The 15,644-nt window shown below is 42.6% G+C and overlaps 1 protein-coding gene across 5 annotated transcripts in view; it reads right to left on the bottom strand.

Moving 5' to 3' along the window:
* LOC147448180 (plasma membrane ATPase-like) overlaps positions 1–15,644 on the bottom strand; it is a 167,821-nt gene that overhangs the window by 131,573 nt on the left and 20,604 nt on the right. The gene's annotated exons all lie outside the window — the stretch shown is intronic.

The raw sequence follows: 15,644 nt of genomic DNA, 5'->3' as shown, positions 1-15,644 counted from the left end.
CTTGTCTTCTCAAGGGCGGACACACATGGGCGGATTGGAGGGTCCGATTTGGACTTATTCGCACAAGGGCGGCTACACATGGCTGTCTCTCATAAGAGAGGGCAGCCCTTTTGGCCTATAAAAGGAGGCCATTTCTACACACATTTGATAGTGTGTGAAGTTGATGCAACAAGGTGAGTGTGAGGTGGTGAGAGTGAAGCAAGGCGGGAGCTCCATTAAGGGTATAATCCCTTTGTAAATTACTTCTTGTTTTGAAGTACTAAAGCCATTGAGTGGCTGCTTTCCCGTGGACGTAGCCCACATTGGGTGAACCACGTATATCGTGTGTACTCTCTCTCTCTCTCTCTCTCTACTCTATAATCTAGTGTATGTAAATCTGTCTCTCCCATTAAGTAATCTACTCGATTATCTATTTAGCTACGTTTTATTTCCTAACAGGACTTTAAGTGGGAGGTTGTTGGGGTATCAAGCCCAATGTGGTCGCCCAGGTAAGTGGGCGGGCCACCAGGTATGTACACATATTCTTTTGTAAAAACCTAATAAGAACTCACTATGCTCTACACATTACAGTAGAGCGAGTTCACCATATCGTCGTGCTCTTCTTCTCGCACTCTCTCTCGCGTCGCACTTCCGCTCGTACTCCTTCACTTATTTGATGGTAGCCACTTTTATGGTCAATCCTACTGAAGTAGGTAGGGCCTTGTAGCTTATCAAATAGATCTGCTACCCAAGGTATGAGAAATCTTTTTTTGATAGTGATATGGTTTAGTGCGCGATAGTCCACACACATGCGGTATGTACCATCTTTCTTTTGCACTAAAAAGACTGGAGAACAAAAGGGAGAGGAGCTAGGCCTCACCATCCCTTTGTCTACCAATTCTTGTACTTGCCTCATAATCTCCTCTTGTTGAGCTTGGGAAACTCGATAAGGAGGCTTGTTAGGCGGCGGTGAGCTTCCTGATAAGAGCTCAATTTGATGGTCATCATCCCCTTGTTTTGGAGGTAAGTCCATAGGGATATCATCGATGAACACATCTTGGAATCCTTTTAGAAAGTTAGACAAGTCTAACTCTTCTTGATTCCTACCATTTTCACTTGATAAACCATTAGCGTCATTAGTAAATTCTTTGACAAAAAACATGTACGCAAAAATCAAGATTTTCATTGACTTATCAAAAGCTGGTGGATTTACAAGTGGTATAGTACGACCAGACTCATTAGCATCTATATACATGTTCTTTCCCCTATAGGGGAAGTAAATTCTCCTTTCAGGGAACTTCTTGTTGGCAGCCATGCGATCAAACCATGGCACCCCTAGGATAGCATCCTCATGTTGGAGAGGAGAGATGAAAAATTTTTCTTTGTCGACATAGCTTTGGACATGAAGCCTCAACTTCCCAATCAAGGGAGTAATGGAGGCTTGTTGTCCCTTGAGAGTTGTGTCAGCCGTTACAATATCTCCCATTTTGAAAGCTTGAATGCCCAACTTGGTGGCCAACTCCGTTGATATGAAGTTGTGAGTAGAGCCAGGGTCAAACAAGATGAAGGCATCATGCTCCGTTACCTTTTCCCAAGCATAGGAGAGAAGTGATCCTTTGCAATGAGCATCCTCTTTTGGAGCTTCGATAGTGGAAGCTCTAGGAGTCTCATTGCGAGCATTTCTTTTGGGGCAAGAACGATAACCATGTCCTTGCTCCCCACACTTAAAACATTTGTGATCCTTGCAAAAAGTTTCAAGCTCTTCAGGAGAGAGTTTATTTTTACCTTTGTAAACTCCTTTCTCCTTGGACCGGTTGTTGTTGTTGTTGTTGGAATGGCCTTGGGAAGAATTTTGGGCATTAATTTTTCCCTTTGCATCACTTTTGTCTTTATTTTCCATGGGCTTGACATTCCGTCTAGCCCCTTGTTGGAAATTGATGCTGCGAAGCAACCACGGTATGGTGGATTACTTCGTTGATAGAACTAGGCCGTTGAGAGTTGACATACTCGGCCATCTCTTCAGGTACTCCTGCACAGAATTGTTGCTTTTGCTCAGTGGAGTCTATCTTTTGAAAGACAATAGCCTTGAGATGTAAATCCCAAAACTTGTCCACATATTTGTGAATAGACTCATGAGAGAGAAGCCTCAAACTCCGCCATTCGGTGAGCACTTTGTCCTTTGCATCGCTTGCAAGGAATTGCTTCATGCTGGAAACTCGTAGAGTTTTCCATGTCTTTGGGGCTTCGCCATTGCTACAAAGGTTAGCCCACCATTGACGAGCCAATTTTTGGAAGTGCATAGCTACATGGTGTAGCTTGGAGGACTCCGTGAAGCCCTCGTCTCCAAAGGCCGCATCAAATTGTTGGATGAAGGCCAATACTTTGTCAGTAGCACCAAAGGTGCCATCATAGGTGAGAAAAGAGATACTCTTTCCTCCCTCTTTGAACTTAATTAGCTTTTGTGACCTTCGCCAATGCAGGGTAAGATTTACGATGTCCTCTCCTCTTGTATTCTCTAGGAGAATAGCCATAGCTTTCATCGGTAGAGGAGGGAGGTGAAGAAGAAGGAGAAGAGGGTGACCTCTTTCTTGCCCTTTTCTTCCTTTGTTTCCTCTCTTCCCTTTTGGAGTGACGAGGAGAAGGACTATGGGTTAACCATTTCCTCTTGGGAGGAGTTGGCGATCGTTTAGTCCGCCTTCTTCGTGGAGCCACATCTTCGGAGGAACTTAGGGATTCATTACTTTCTTGATCTTTGGATTCCTCCTCTCGTATGGGAGAGAGTCTTCTTTTGGGGGTCTCATCAAGAGGCCTCCTAAGCTCTCTCTCCTCTTGGAGAGGAAAAGAAATCCCAGAAGCACAAAGTTGTTGAGTAACTTCGGCTTGCAAAGCGAGGTTGCCCATAGCTTGTTGCAACCTAGTAACAAGATAATTAACAAACATGGGGGCATCATCATTAGCACCTTCATGTGCAAAGTCAAAGTTTTCAATGTTCATTCTACTCTCTTGGTTATTGTCAGCCATGTTAATTAAACTTATGGGTTTACTTAGTGTATGCTTTGGTAATTCAAAACCTTAATTGCTACTCCTCTTAGCCTTTGAAAATAGGCACTTAAGTATCTACACCCACGGCTTGAATTGGTTAATTATAGAGAGTAGTGGAGTGGGTCTAACATAGCGAAGTTGTTGAAGGATAGCTCCTTCAAACTTCTTCTGTCTCAATAATGGTAAATCCATGGGCTAGTCTAAGAAGACTCCATTATTAAGACCAAAGCTCCCGAGGTGTGCATCATATCGCACATAGTGGGCTCAAGAAAACCGATAATAGATCCCACTCCCACTTACCCGAATATAATTAACAAAATCAACCATTAATAGGATACTTAAGGACCTCTCTTGTTAAGCAAGAAAAGAGAAACCAAATGCTCTGATACCAATGTAATGGAAATGGCCTATGAACTTTGGCAATAGCGGAATTAAGAGAATTAGAGTGAGCATTTTTGTGAGATTACTTTGAGAATATGGAGGGTGAGCTTAGTTGGTGGTAGAAACATAAACATAGTACGTAATTAACTTGGCATGAACAGTACTTTTGCAAGAGAGAGACTATTAGAGAACATGACAATAGATGAGGACCGGATTTACTTGAAGCCGGTCCCCCCTCCAAAAGGCGTTTGTATTATAGATTCTCTCATCCAGAGAGACAATACAATCTTTGTGTTCCTTGTGACCTTGGTGATGCTATGAATATGGAAAGCTTCATGCATCACGAGCTTAACATAAACTTTGCAAAAAACATTAACTATCCCAAGCCTCAGTCCCAAGGCCTCAAACACCTTTGAAGGTGGAGAGAGCTAGTGGGCAATGAGGGTAGGGAAGAGGAAGAAGAAACATTTCATAGGAGAAAAAAATAGTTCCTCACTTATCATCACTCTTCTTGCTTAGCATAGCATAATAGCATATTATTGAAGATGAAGAAGATGGAAAGCTTAAGCATTGAAGCATGGCTCTTGGTTGGATTTGCATTCCATAGCCAAGAGTGTTGGTGTAAGCTCTCCACTTCTCAACAAACTTGGAGAAGGAGATGAATCTCTTGCATTTTGCACTCCACACAATGAGAGAATGTATGTGTGTGTGGGAGAGTATACCCCCCCTCTCATGCTTGGTCCATACCTCTCTCTCTCTCTCTCTCTCTCTCTCTCTCTCGTATTATTTTATTATTTCCTTTGGACATGTGTCCTTTTTTTCTCTTTAAGAGAAAGAACTTAATTATTTATTTTTATGTATCTAAATTCTCATTGGACCCCTTTAAAGCCTATCCAATAGCATTCAAAGACATCATGAGGGCCAAATCTGGAGGATCATTTGAACAATTGTCTTTTATGCTTAGTAAGTCATTTGGTTGAATGGAATACTTCAAGGACTTATTCAATCAAGCATGGCACGTTCATGTCTCTTGAGAGTTATCTTTGAATTGAATACTTCAAGAACTTTAATCATTTAAGCATGTGAGAAACACCTCAAACTTTTGGGTGAAGTTCCCACTAAAACTTTGCAAGCCAACAAGCACCTCATGCTTGGGTAGGATTCCCACCTCAAGGTTAGCCCAAGCTTGCCTAAGGTCAAAGGACTTTTGAACACTAACTTTTGGAGGTCCTTAATGAAGCTAACCCTACGGTCTTTGAGCTCCATTCGGTAAAATTTCTCTTTGATAGACAATTTCTCATTTGGACCCCTTTACCATTGGCCCCGTGTTGAGATAGATCCGTAAGCACATGTCTATATTCTAACCCTTGTTCCCGTTTATTATCCCACATTAAATGATCGGTTTAATATGAGAAAATCATTTGGGTTGGTTAGATATTAGATTTTATGACAAAAAGCTTTGCTCCAATGAATGCTCTCCAACCGAAGTGAATTTCATGGAGGAGATTGGTGACCGTGCCAGGATAAGTGTAAGGTAATATCCTTCCAATCCACAACAAGAGACGGGATGAAGGGAGAACCTGTAATATGGCCATCCAACTATCCAAAAATGACATCCAAATACGAAGGATGCCAATGACCAAAAGATTGTGTGGCAATGCCATCACATACATGTGAAACCATGAGAGTCCATGGATGTCGCTAAACCACCAACGTAGGTAGAAGCATAGCTTTTTGGGCCAAAACATGCCGACGTAAATCCAAAATATTAATCCCTCCTTAGTCTCTTAGGCGTGCATAGCTTATCCATAGATAGAAACCGCGATCCTTTCTTGTGGGAGGAAGTACGCAAGAAATGTTCCAACATACATGACATGAGAGACCCAAGGCACCGATGTGGCCAGCATAAAAGAGGCAAATAGAATCTCATATAAGCCATCATTATGCATTGGACAATCCTGAGTCGCACATGCAATGGCCAGGTAGAGAATTTCCAATAGCTAAGGTTTAAGTGCATTATTTGTAGCACCCATTCAATTTTTTGTGTTGCAGACGCATTCCAACCAATTGGATATCCCAGATGGCGTACTATGGTGAGGGGAAACAATCTCCTTGGGCCACAGAAGCCTATGCCAATCAAGTTCCTTCAGCAGCATCAAGTTGGATTTACTAAAATTAACATGTAATCCAGCTGCCAAGCCAAATAAGTGCAGAGCATGCATAATTTTTTGTACATCTTCCTTAAAGTTTTTGGGGATAAAAAGACAGTCATCAGCATATGCTTGGCCGATAAATTGCTTTCCAGATAGTAGAGTAAGACCATGCAGATCACCCGAGGAAGTGAGGGCCTCTAGATGTAACGACAAGTGGTGCAAAGAAATTGCATAAAGCAAAGCACTGAGAGGATACCCTTGTCTGACCAAACGCCCTAGATTCCAAGTATCCGTGATAGAACCACCCAACAGACCTGCATAAGTGCTTTGAGCGTACAAGAGAAAGACCACCTGTGAAATTTTCGGCCTAAATCCCAGGTTTTGCATTGTTTCCTCGATATAATCCCATAAAACAGTATCCAAAGCCTTTTCAATATCAACTTGCATAACCAACACATCTTGCTGATTGTATTTTTCATATTCCATGTCTATGATGACATTTGCCAAATTGTCAATGATGTGTTGGCGAGGTTTGAAACCATACTAGGATTGATGAAGTCCTTCATGCAAGTAATCTTTAACACGGTTGACTATCATTTTGTCCATCAATTTGTAGACCACCGGCATAAGGATGGTAGGCCTCCAATGGGAAAATTGATCACAAAAGACATGCTTTGGCAATAGCTTGTGCAGTGCCTCCTTCCAAGAAGGGGGTCCATCCTGCTTCTCCCAAGCCATATTCATCATCACCAATAAAGGTTCCCTAAGGCATTCCCAAAAGGAGAGGAAGAACACAACAGTAAGCCCGTCCCATCCAGGAGATTTCCATCTTCCTAAGTCTCACAGACTTGCATGCAACTCTACTGAAGTGAAATCAACCTCCAACTCTTGTGCCTTCTGTACAGAGATAGCTCTAGTAACATGTGACAGAAAAAGATTATGTGCCTGTCTAGCTTCATGGGACATGTGATAGAAACAGATTCCGTGCATTTCTAGCTTCATGGGTAAGAGGGGGTGGTGCTTCAAAGATATTTGCATAGTGCACAACCAAAGCCTCTGCCAACTATCGGGAGAAAGATGTCCATTCGCCAAAGGAAAGCTTAACTCTTTTAATATCCTGAGATTGGAGAGAATGATGTAAATTCTTGAAATTTTTTTTGGAAGCACATCCTTTATCAACAAAAGCATGTTGCCTTGCTCGTGTCTGCCATTTAGCCAATTTTTGCTCATCGATATGCCGTATAGTAGTATGGGCTGAAATCAATGCATTAAGCTCAGTCTCTCAAAGCGCGGAGGAATTAGCCATATTGATCAATCTTTGACAGGTGTCCCTTGCCTGCTTTACATCACCACGTAATGGAGATATATAATACTTACCGTAATTGCTAACAACACTCTGGATCCGCATAACAAAGCATAACCACAGAGCATCCATATCTATGTACATATGAGAGATCAAAGGTGTGCTTACGTCCACAATCATGGCACGAAAAACTTCATGCTTCAGAATGCATTATTGACATGTAAAAGTTACTTCATGAATAAAGAAGCAACATGCCTAAACAGACCAAAGTGTTAAACCAATCATATAGAAGCATGATCCGAAATGCATAGTCAACCCTCATATCACACACAAAAGCATCACAGTACTGTCTGTGAAAAATGTACCAACGGTTCAGACGAGCTCTATAAGAGGATCGAACATTATGCTGGAAGTTAAATCTTGGATCCCCATCACGCAAAAGTGGCCATAGATCCAATGCATTACATGAACAAACCAAATGATCCCATGTCTGACATTCCATATGCAACATGTGTGAATGGGCAGTAATATTGTCGGTTGCGATCGGCGCATTATTAGAATCTCCACAAAGAAATGCATCCAAACGCCAACTATACATGGAGATATCTCTCCATGCTCCTGCACAACCATTAGAAGTTGTAAAAGCATAAACTCCTTCTAATTCAAAGACTTCCCCATTAACAGTACATTGAGCCACCATCCGTCTTCCATTTGGGTCATTATAAGCAATAGTTGGATGTAATTCATGTCGTACAAGCATAAGTACTCCCGAGTAACTTGTATTGCCTGCATAGGCAATCCACTGTCCCGCAAAATAACAAGTTTGATTGGCAAGCTGATGTTGATTATGCTCTTGAAGAACTACCACATCCGATGTACATGTATGTACATAGTGCCAGGTTAGCCTCCATTGTCATGATTGCATAACCCACGCACGTTATATGAAATGCATCTCAATGAGCCAGCATCCTATGAGATATATACAAAGGGCAGCAATGCAAGAGAATCAAGTGGAAGTGCCAATGAGCACATCCACATCTATTGCAGAAGCAACCATAGGTGGATCACAACCAAGAGTATCAGAGAAAGTTCAAAGAGCTCCCGACAAAGAAGCCGATTCTCGTGTAACTGCTTCCTAATATGAATGGACCACCTTATCCCATGCCTCCACCAGAGACTTGTTATCATTGTAAAGAAGCTTCGTTTGAGATGCAGTCTTGAACGGGGGCACATAATTTGGTGAGGAGGCTGGAGCTCGAACCTTGATCATCTTTTTGGGAACAATCCAAGCATCTCTCATTATGTTCTTGTCTTTGCCCTTTCCTATCCCTTTTCTTTTTCCCCTTCTTTTGAAACAGTGGAAGGAGACGCAATAGACATCAACACCTATTTCCCTTTTCCCTTATCCGCAAAAGAGGGCGCTGTCGAACTCAAAGCACCATTGTGTCTAAATTTTTAAGGGGACTTTGGAGGGGTAGAAGGTTGTGCAGGTGGTAATAACGAAGGAGGAAGTTGTAAATGGGGTTCCAGAAATTCTGATTGCATGTGAACAAACTTACCATATCAAAAACAAGAGTTGGAAAATTTGCCCCATTTCAGCTTAAAAGGGCGTTTCCCTAGCAACATGTCACCTGAATTTATCATTATGCCTGCTAGTGTGGTGACCTTAGTATCCCACAAGATGCAATGCATCCAATTTGGGAGGACATACCACTTTTCTCAACTGGGCAGCTAGAAGCGAAAGAAAGTGGTGCCATGGACGAGGAAAGTCCACCACCTCCACCCATATTGGGCATTTATGCCTAATGAGACTTTGACAGTCCTTAGTGAGAGCTCATGGAAATACATGTGTCATTTTCGTGTTGAAGAACAGCAGTGACATTTCAAGCAAGCCCTCCCTGGCCTCACTATCCACCAACAAAAGCTCGTAAAATCCTCGAGCTCCAAAATAAACCCCACGAACCGCCTAGCGTTTCAACATGAAATCCACCCATTGCCCCACATCTTGTGCCGCAGGCATTTTGCCAGGAAAGAAAAGTATAACAACATTCAATGCATACTGCACAACAAGATCCATTAATTGCTAACAAGAAGGATAACTTCTTTTTCAGGTTTTGGACGTTCCCAGGCCCTTCATGTATCTTCAAAATCCTCGTGCAGGCATTCCTCGATGAGGGCCATTGGATCATCCGATGAGGCGTCCATCGCTTTGTGCCTTTTGTAGATACATGTGATATCTGTCATGAAACTTGACCACTTTGATTTTTATGAAGCAATCTTGCCTTGTAATGAGTTTTTGTTCCCTAGCTACTTTCTATCAGAACACAAAGACACTTGCTGTACAGATTAAGGGAAAACCTAGCGGCAAAAAGTAAGGTTCACACACTCGCAACCAACTGACCACACACACACACACACACACACACACACACACACACACACACACACACACACACACACACACACTTACTTTTTTTTTTTTGTAAATATGCTTTGATTACTTTACAAGTGGGAAACCTTAAAGCGAGGAAAACCCACGAAAAGAAAGGGATACAAAGAGCGGAGCACTATGAGGCTCTGAAAGCTAGAAACAATCAAAATAAATCCTGTAGCCATCAATAGTGATGTCTCCAACGTCATAAGAAAAATGACATACACACACACACACACACACATGCATGTATATACACAAACACACAAGCACCTTAATGCAAGCATAGAACTACCACAACTGTGAACAGGCAACACGCAAAACACCCTAGTGCAATTGCACAGGTGAGGAACCCTGATGCGGGCACACAGTAAACCTTAAGGTGGGTTCATGGGCATAGATAGTTTGAGCCCTCACAACAGAACCGCGTAGGTGCAGGTAGGTTGCACGTTGGGCAAAAACCCTAATGCGGGCATCGCAAGCACAGTCAGGCTGCACTACTTCTTCAGCTCATCACCTCTCTCTCTCTCTCTCTCTCTCTCTCTCTCTCTCTCTCTCTCTCTCTCTATGAAAACACACACACGCACGCACATTCACTTTTGCTTTGCATTGTATCCCTCCACACATATACATGTGCATGCACACACAGACACATGTACATATAGAGAGAGAGAGAGAGAGAGAGAGAGAGAGGATAACATTGTACTTAGATTCATCTGTATAAGGCATTGCAAAGACATGTGAATGCTTTACATACATATTTTATGGATAGAGATCTCCGTGTGAACCTCCAAAAGATCAAAGTTATAGTATTTAGCACATGATTTGTGTGTAACGAGATCAACAGTTAAGTCAAACAATATGTTTATTTAGGGTTTACCTTCAAATATGTTCATTTAGGGTTTACCTTTTGGAGGAGAACTTGTGGAATATGTCAAACAATATGTTTATTTCGGGTTTGCCTTCAAATGGCTTCACTTTCTTAGCAAGAAACATTAGAGACTTCACTTGCATGAGCATATGCATCATTTGGGGTGTTGGAGAGGCAATGTGCACATATAGATTTCCATGATTTGTGCACGGAATTGTGGCTCTTTGATACATTTTTTATACCCACACTACTTTATGTAGCAACTATTTAGGGACCAAACCTTTATCATACACGAAGACACTCTTAGTAGAGTATAATGGACGCGAGAGAGAGAGAGAGAGAGAGAGAGAGAGAGAGAGAGAGAGAGTGTGTACTATGATGGCTGGGAGCATTTAGAAAGACCGTTAGTCTTGATGATATCGCACATGATATGAAAAAAGGCCTCAATTTTGCATGAGATTATTAGCGCATAGATGTGTGTGACACCTATGGTGGTTGAGGCCTTGTCCCAAATCATGACTTTTCTCCATAGACTATGGGAACTTCCTCAAGATTGATATTCACAACTAGCACTAGCATCCTCCATGAAGCTAGCAGTAGAGGGTGAGAGACACTATTGGTATGCATAGTTGAGCACTTGGGTGAGCTTGCATAATACGCTCACATGAAAAACATATCATCATTTTGGGGTTAGCTAAAAAATGCTACCCTCTCCAGATAATCCTTCCTCTGGAAGGCCAGGAATGTTTGTACCTACTTGCCTTGGTTATTCCTTTAGCCTCTTCAGTGCTCTATTCATCTCTTGGTCACGAGGGATGCTATTCGACTCTTGGTGATGAAAATTTTGGTTTCAAAGAATCCATGCCAATGGATTTTTCATATTCATTCTCTACAAGCCATGGCAATCTCCTCTTTGCTACATGTTCCTTTCCCCACTTGAGGTTCTTTCTGTCTAACAAAACTTTCTCCACCATTGGTCTCCCACCACTTTTATGGATGCTTGAGTGGCTTAAGCACTCCTAAGTTCCCGAGCATTGACCTTGTATAGAGTAGCCAAGATGGGATAGTAATAGGTAAAGATCCAAATTTGCTATATAGATGCTATAAGATGACGAGATGACGTCAATAGGATGAGTTGAAGGCAAAAAGGACCTTAATGTCCCAAAAGTGGAAGACTCTCAAGATGCAAAAAAATTAGTTGAGGTCTACAAGAGAGACGATCAGGTGTGGGGCATGCACATAGTCTTGGTGCCCAAGTCGCAACCTCTTGAAACCCCTAATGTGGCATTGGACATCCTTGGCCTTTACCTTGACATGATTTGGCCCCCCTTTAGCTAGAGAGAGAGAGAGAGAGAGAGAGAGAGAGAACTATGTGCAATTCCGAGATAGAAAACTCGAGCCTTTTAATTATTTCTCTCAAGACTCAAACACATCTCTCTAATTCAAGCACGTGTCTTGGTTATAAGGGTTACATATTTTCGAACAAAAGTTGAACAAAGCCAATTGTTTAAGTTTTCTCAACTTGGCCATTAATTATCACCTTTTTACTTAAATAAACAAGTGATAAAATCAAGAGGCATGCCAATACAAGATATATCCAAGCAAAAAGGCCAAGTGTTAAAGCCACAAAAGATATCTTGGTTGTAATGAGCATAAACGGATACAAGATTTTATTATAAGTAAGACTATCCTAATGACGATTGAGATATTATGCGATAGATTTTGAGGCACATACCAAAGGATTTGCAAGTTTAGAGGGGGTGGATATCAACTGTGGCATGTATATATAGTGATATGGGTTTTAAAAGCTAGTGGATTGTCTTCTCCAATCTATCTACCCCTCATGCCATGTGGGTGGTTCCTAACGTCCCACTCCCCTTGTTGTGTGGTCTTGGTGTTCTTTTGTGTCCTACTTGCTATTGGACTGCGAGTCAAGCCTGAGAATGCAACCAACAATACCATGGCTAGGGATATATACTATTTAGACATCTTTGTCAGGCCCGGTTGTCACACTAGCTTCTTCCCCAAACATGTGAAAGTAATCTTTAAGAGGACGATGCATTTATTCTTGGATGGATCTAAAAGCCGCACTTGATAGTGATATACCGTTAACAACTTGGAACCATGTCGAGCCCCGAAAAGCATTACCTACGTGTGTAACCTTCAAAAATATATAATATAGTATATAATCCATAAAATCGTTTATTTTTTGTTTGTGTGCCTTAGAAATAATGTTATTGCAAGTTATCAACTACGCTAGGCCCAGATAGTCCTTCAACAATATTACACACGTGTGCAACAATTAAGGTGTATTATATAATCAAGCAATAGATGAGATCATTTAATTTTTACAACTTTCCATTAAAATCTATGAGCTACGAAAAGTGTAGCTAGCAAGCATCTTGTATAGCTCAAAGGTATTAAGTCCAGTATCTCATACATGTGAAGGGTTTTAATTGGAGCATCTTGCATAATTTAAAGGTTTTAAAATTTTAAATAATTTATGACTAATTAAAAGTTTTTAATCATTCGTCAACTACGCCATCCAACTCATCCTTGTCGCTCAAGCATTGATGAGCCACCCTCCATCCCTAGCCTATCTCCATTCCGGTTGCCCAAGTTGTTGTTGCAAGGATCTTCTTTGCTATGGAATAGCTCCACTAGCTACTTTAAAGATATGCATTGCTCTGCCAGCTCTACTAATGCAAGAATCTATCAGGTGCCTTGGTGTTTTTGCTTCACTTGCAGCGGCCAGAGGTGTGCGATCTTCTAATGCTTGAGGTGCGAAGACATTTCACTGTGGGAGGTCCGATTGTGCTATTGGCGCTACTATCAAAGCTTTGTATAATTTTTCTAGGTGCCAACCATGCTAAAATTGTGTCTACGACCTTTCCACAGGTGCTATCACCCCACGATTTCCAACATGGGAAGACCGTGCAACATTCTTGGGTTTTGTCGTCTTTGTAACGAGGTTCTCCACGATGTGTGTGTGTGTGTGTGTGTGTGTGTGTGTGTGTGTGTGTGTGTGTGTGTGTGAGAGAGAGAGAGAGAGAGAGAGAGAGAGAGAGAGAGAGAGAGAGAGAGAGTAGTATCTCCGAGGGGAATCTTGATTTTCCCTTTATTTGCCATGGTGCACTCATAATAGAGGGGTATTTTGGTAATTTTCCCTAAGGGGAATCAAGGGAGATCCTACCATGGCTGTGAGGGGGAGAAAGGTGGAGCCGGCATAAGGTTGTGTGTGTGTGTGTGTGTGTGTGTGTGTGTGTGTGTGTGTGTGTGTGTGTGTGTGTGTGTGTGTGAGAGAGAGAGAGAGAGAGAGAGAGAGAGAGAGAGAGAGTGGTATCTCCGGGGGGAATATTGATTTTCCCTTTATTTCCCATGGTGCACTCATAAAATAGAGGGGTATTTTTGTAATTTTCCCTAAGGGGAATCAAGGGAAATCCTACCATGGCTGTGAGGGGAAAAAGGGTGGAGCCGGCATCAGATTGTGTGTGTGTGTGTGTGTGTGTGTGTGTGTGGGGGGGGGGGGGGGGGGGGGGGGGGGAGAGAGAGAGAGATGGACCTCTCTCTTAGGCTGGGGTCACATTGGGGGGGCGGAAGAAACACTCCAAAAAGTGCTTTTCCGGATGGAAGAGATGCAAAATGCACACTTCCGCCACCCATTTGTTCACATAGAGGGTGGAACAAAAGGCGACTCTATTTTCTTTCGCCTTCTTGTGTGAACATTGGATGGCGGCGGAACAAATAGTGAAAGAAAACAATATTAATATAAAAAAATTGATTGCTGAAAGTTAAGCTATGGTTGTTAAAGTTATCATAGGAACTTTTGGAAGAAAAAAGGGTGCCGAGTCAGATGGCAGGCACACGTGGAGGGTGGAAGTCATTTGGGCGAGGGGTAGGAAGAAAAGGAGAGACTTTCTTCCATGCGTTGGCAGCTGGGAGGCAAGGTTTCCGCCGCGCACTGTGAACGGTCCATCTAATGTGGAAGAAACAGATTGGCTGCCTACACGCACTCCTTTGCTGCCACCGTGCACTGTGAACCCGGCCTTAGGGTGCGCACATTCCTCAAAAAGTGAGCTACGATTATTCCTCAAAAAGTGAGCTACGATCGGTGGAGATTCTTGCATGGTCTACCACAACCTCGCATCGTTTGCCCACTCCATCTCCCTACCCGATTGTAGCAACGTGTCGGCGATGGACTGCCAAAATAATCTTGTAGAGCAACTCAGACACTGCAAGAATGAGCTTGAGAGAGAGGTGCTACATCTCTGCATTGAGTGAGCTCGAGGGTCGTGAGGCAGTTTCTCTTGCTCTCTCTCTCTGTCTGCCTACTACACTGCATGATACTGCCCTATTGGTGTATCAAGTACAGGAGGCCATAGTGACGAAGACGTGGTTGGGGTCAAGGGTGAGGTTGGGCCAGGTAGAGCTTCCCTACATAGTGAGGGATTTGAGGAGAATTTTGAGGGCGATGGGCAACAATGAGAAGGAAATATCACCCAGCGATGGGAGAGAAATGCAGGTATGTCTGCATGCAGGCAGCGATGGCAGATGTCAAAGGGTCTACATAATTTTGAAAGGGTTTAGCTGTGGGAATCGACTGAGATCCTATACTATTCTATACTATAGGTCATAATGGAAAATCGATTCTCTCTCTTGAGGCTTACACTTGGCAGTTGGACATTATAACTGAGTAATTTATTTTCAAATAAAATATCTCTCTCTCTCTCTCTCTCTCTCTCTCTCTCTCTCTCTCTCTCTCTCTCTCTCTCTCTCTCGTGTCAGGTGCAAGAAAGATGTTGTTGGCATCGGGCACACATGGGATGTGGAGGGATCTCAAGGAGAAGAGGGGGGGAAGGATGCGCACATGTGGATGGGAGGACTGTAAGGCAGAAAAGAGGGGAGGGAAGTAGGTGTGTGGAGATGAAGGCAAGACGAGCCAAAATAACTCTCAAATAACTACCTCTCCACTATCTCTGTAGCAACCTATCGCCTGCATAGCTAGCCCCGCCTTTCCCATTTGCTTTTAGCCTCTAGATTCCTTGCCTTAGACAGTTCTTTGTTCTCGTGTCTCATCTCTGTTTTCCCTGCCATTTTCCCTTGAGTATACACCATAGCCCGACCCCGCTTGTGCGTTATTTTTGTGCAGAGCGTGAAGGATTACCCTCCTTTTGCTAGATAAAAGCGGTCATCGATAGTCCCCACAATTTTGTTTTTGCAAATACTGGCTGCCCATTACCAGTGGATGACGTAATTGCTCTATTTGTGATGGACATTGTTTTCTTCTGATTGTGGAGGTGTTGGTCAACCAACTCAACAACAACCATGTATTCATTAAGTCGCGAACGTGTCTTCCTCATTCTACAAATCGTGAATAATGAGAAGTTTAAGGAGACACTCCACAATGGACAGTGAGAAAAGGGTGATGACGAAGCTAAGCTTGAGCATGTGTGCAACACAGGAAGTGTACTGGAGTATTGAGTT

The sequence above is a fragment of the Adiantum capillus-veneris genome, chromosome 11 (genome assembly GCF_014529385.1).
Source record: "Adiantum capillus-veneris isolate H3 chromosome 11, ASM1452938v2, whole genome shotgun sequence".
Taxonomy (NCBI): Eukaryota; Viridiplantae; Streptophyta; class Polypodiopsida; order Polypodiales; family Pteridaceae; genus Adiantum; species Adiantum capillus-veneris.
The sequence above is the reverse complement of the archived record's forward strand: the minus strand, read 5'-3'. Positions and strand labels throughout refer to the sequence as shown.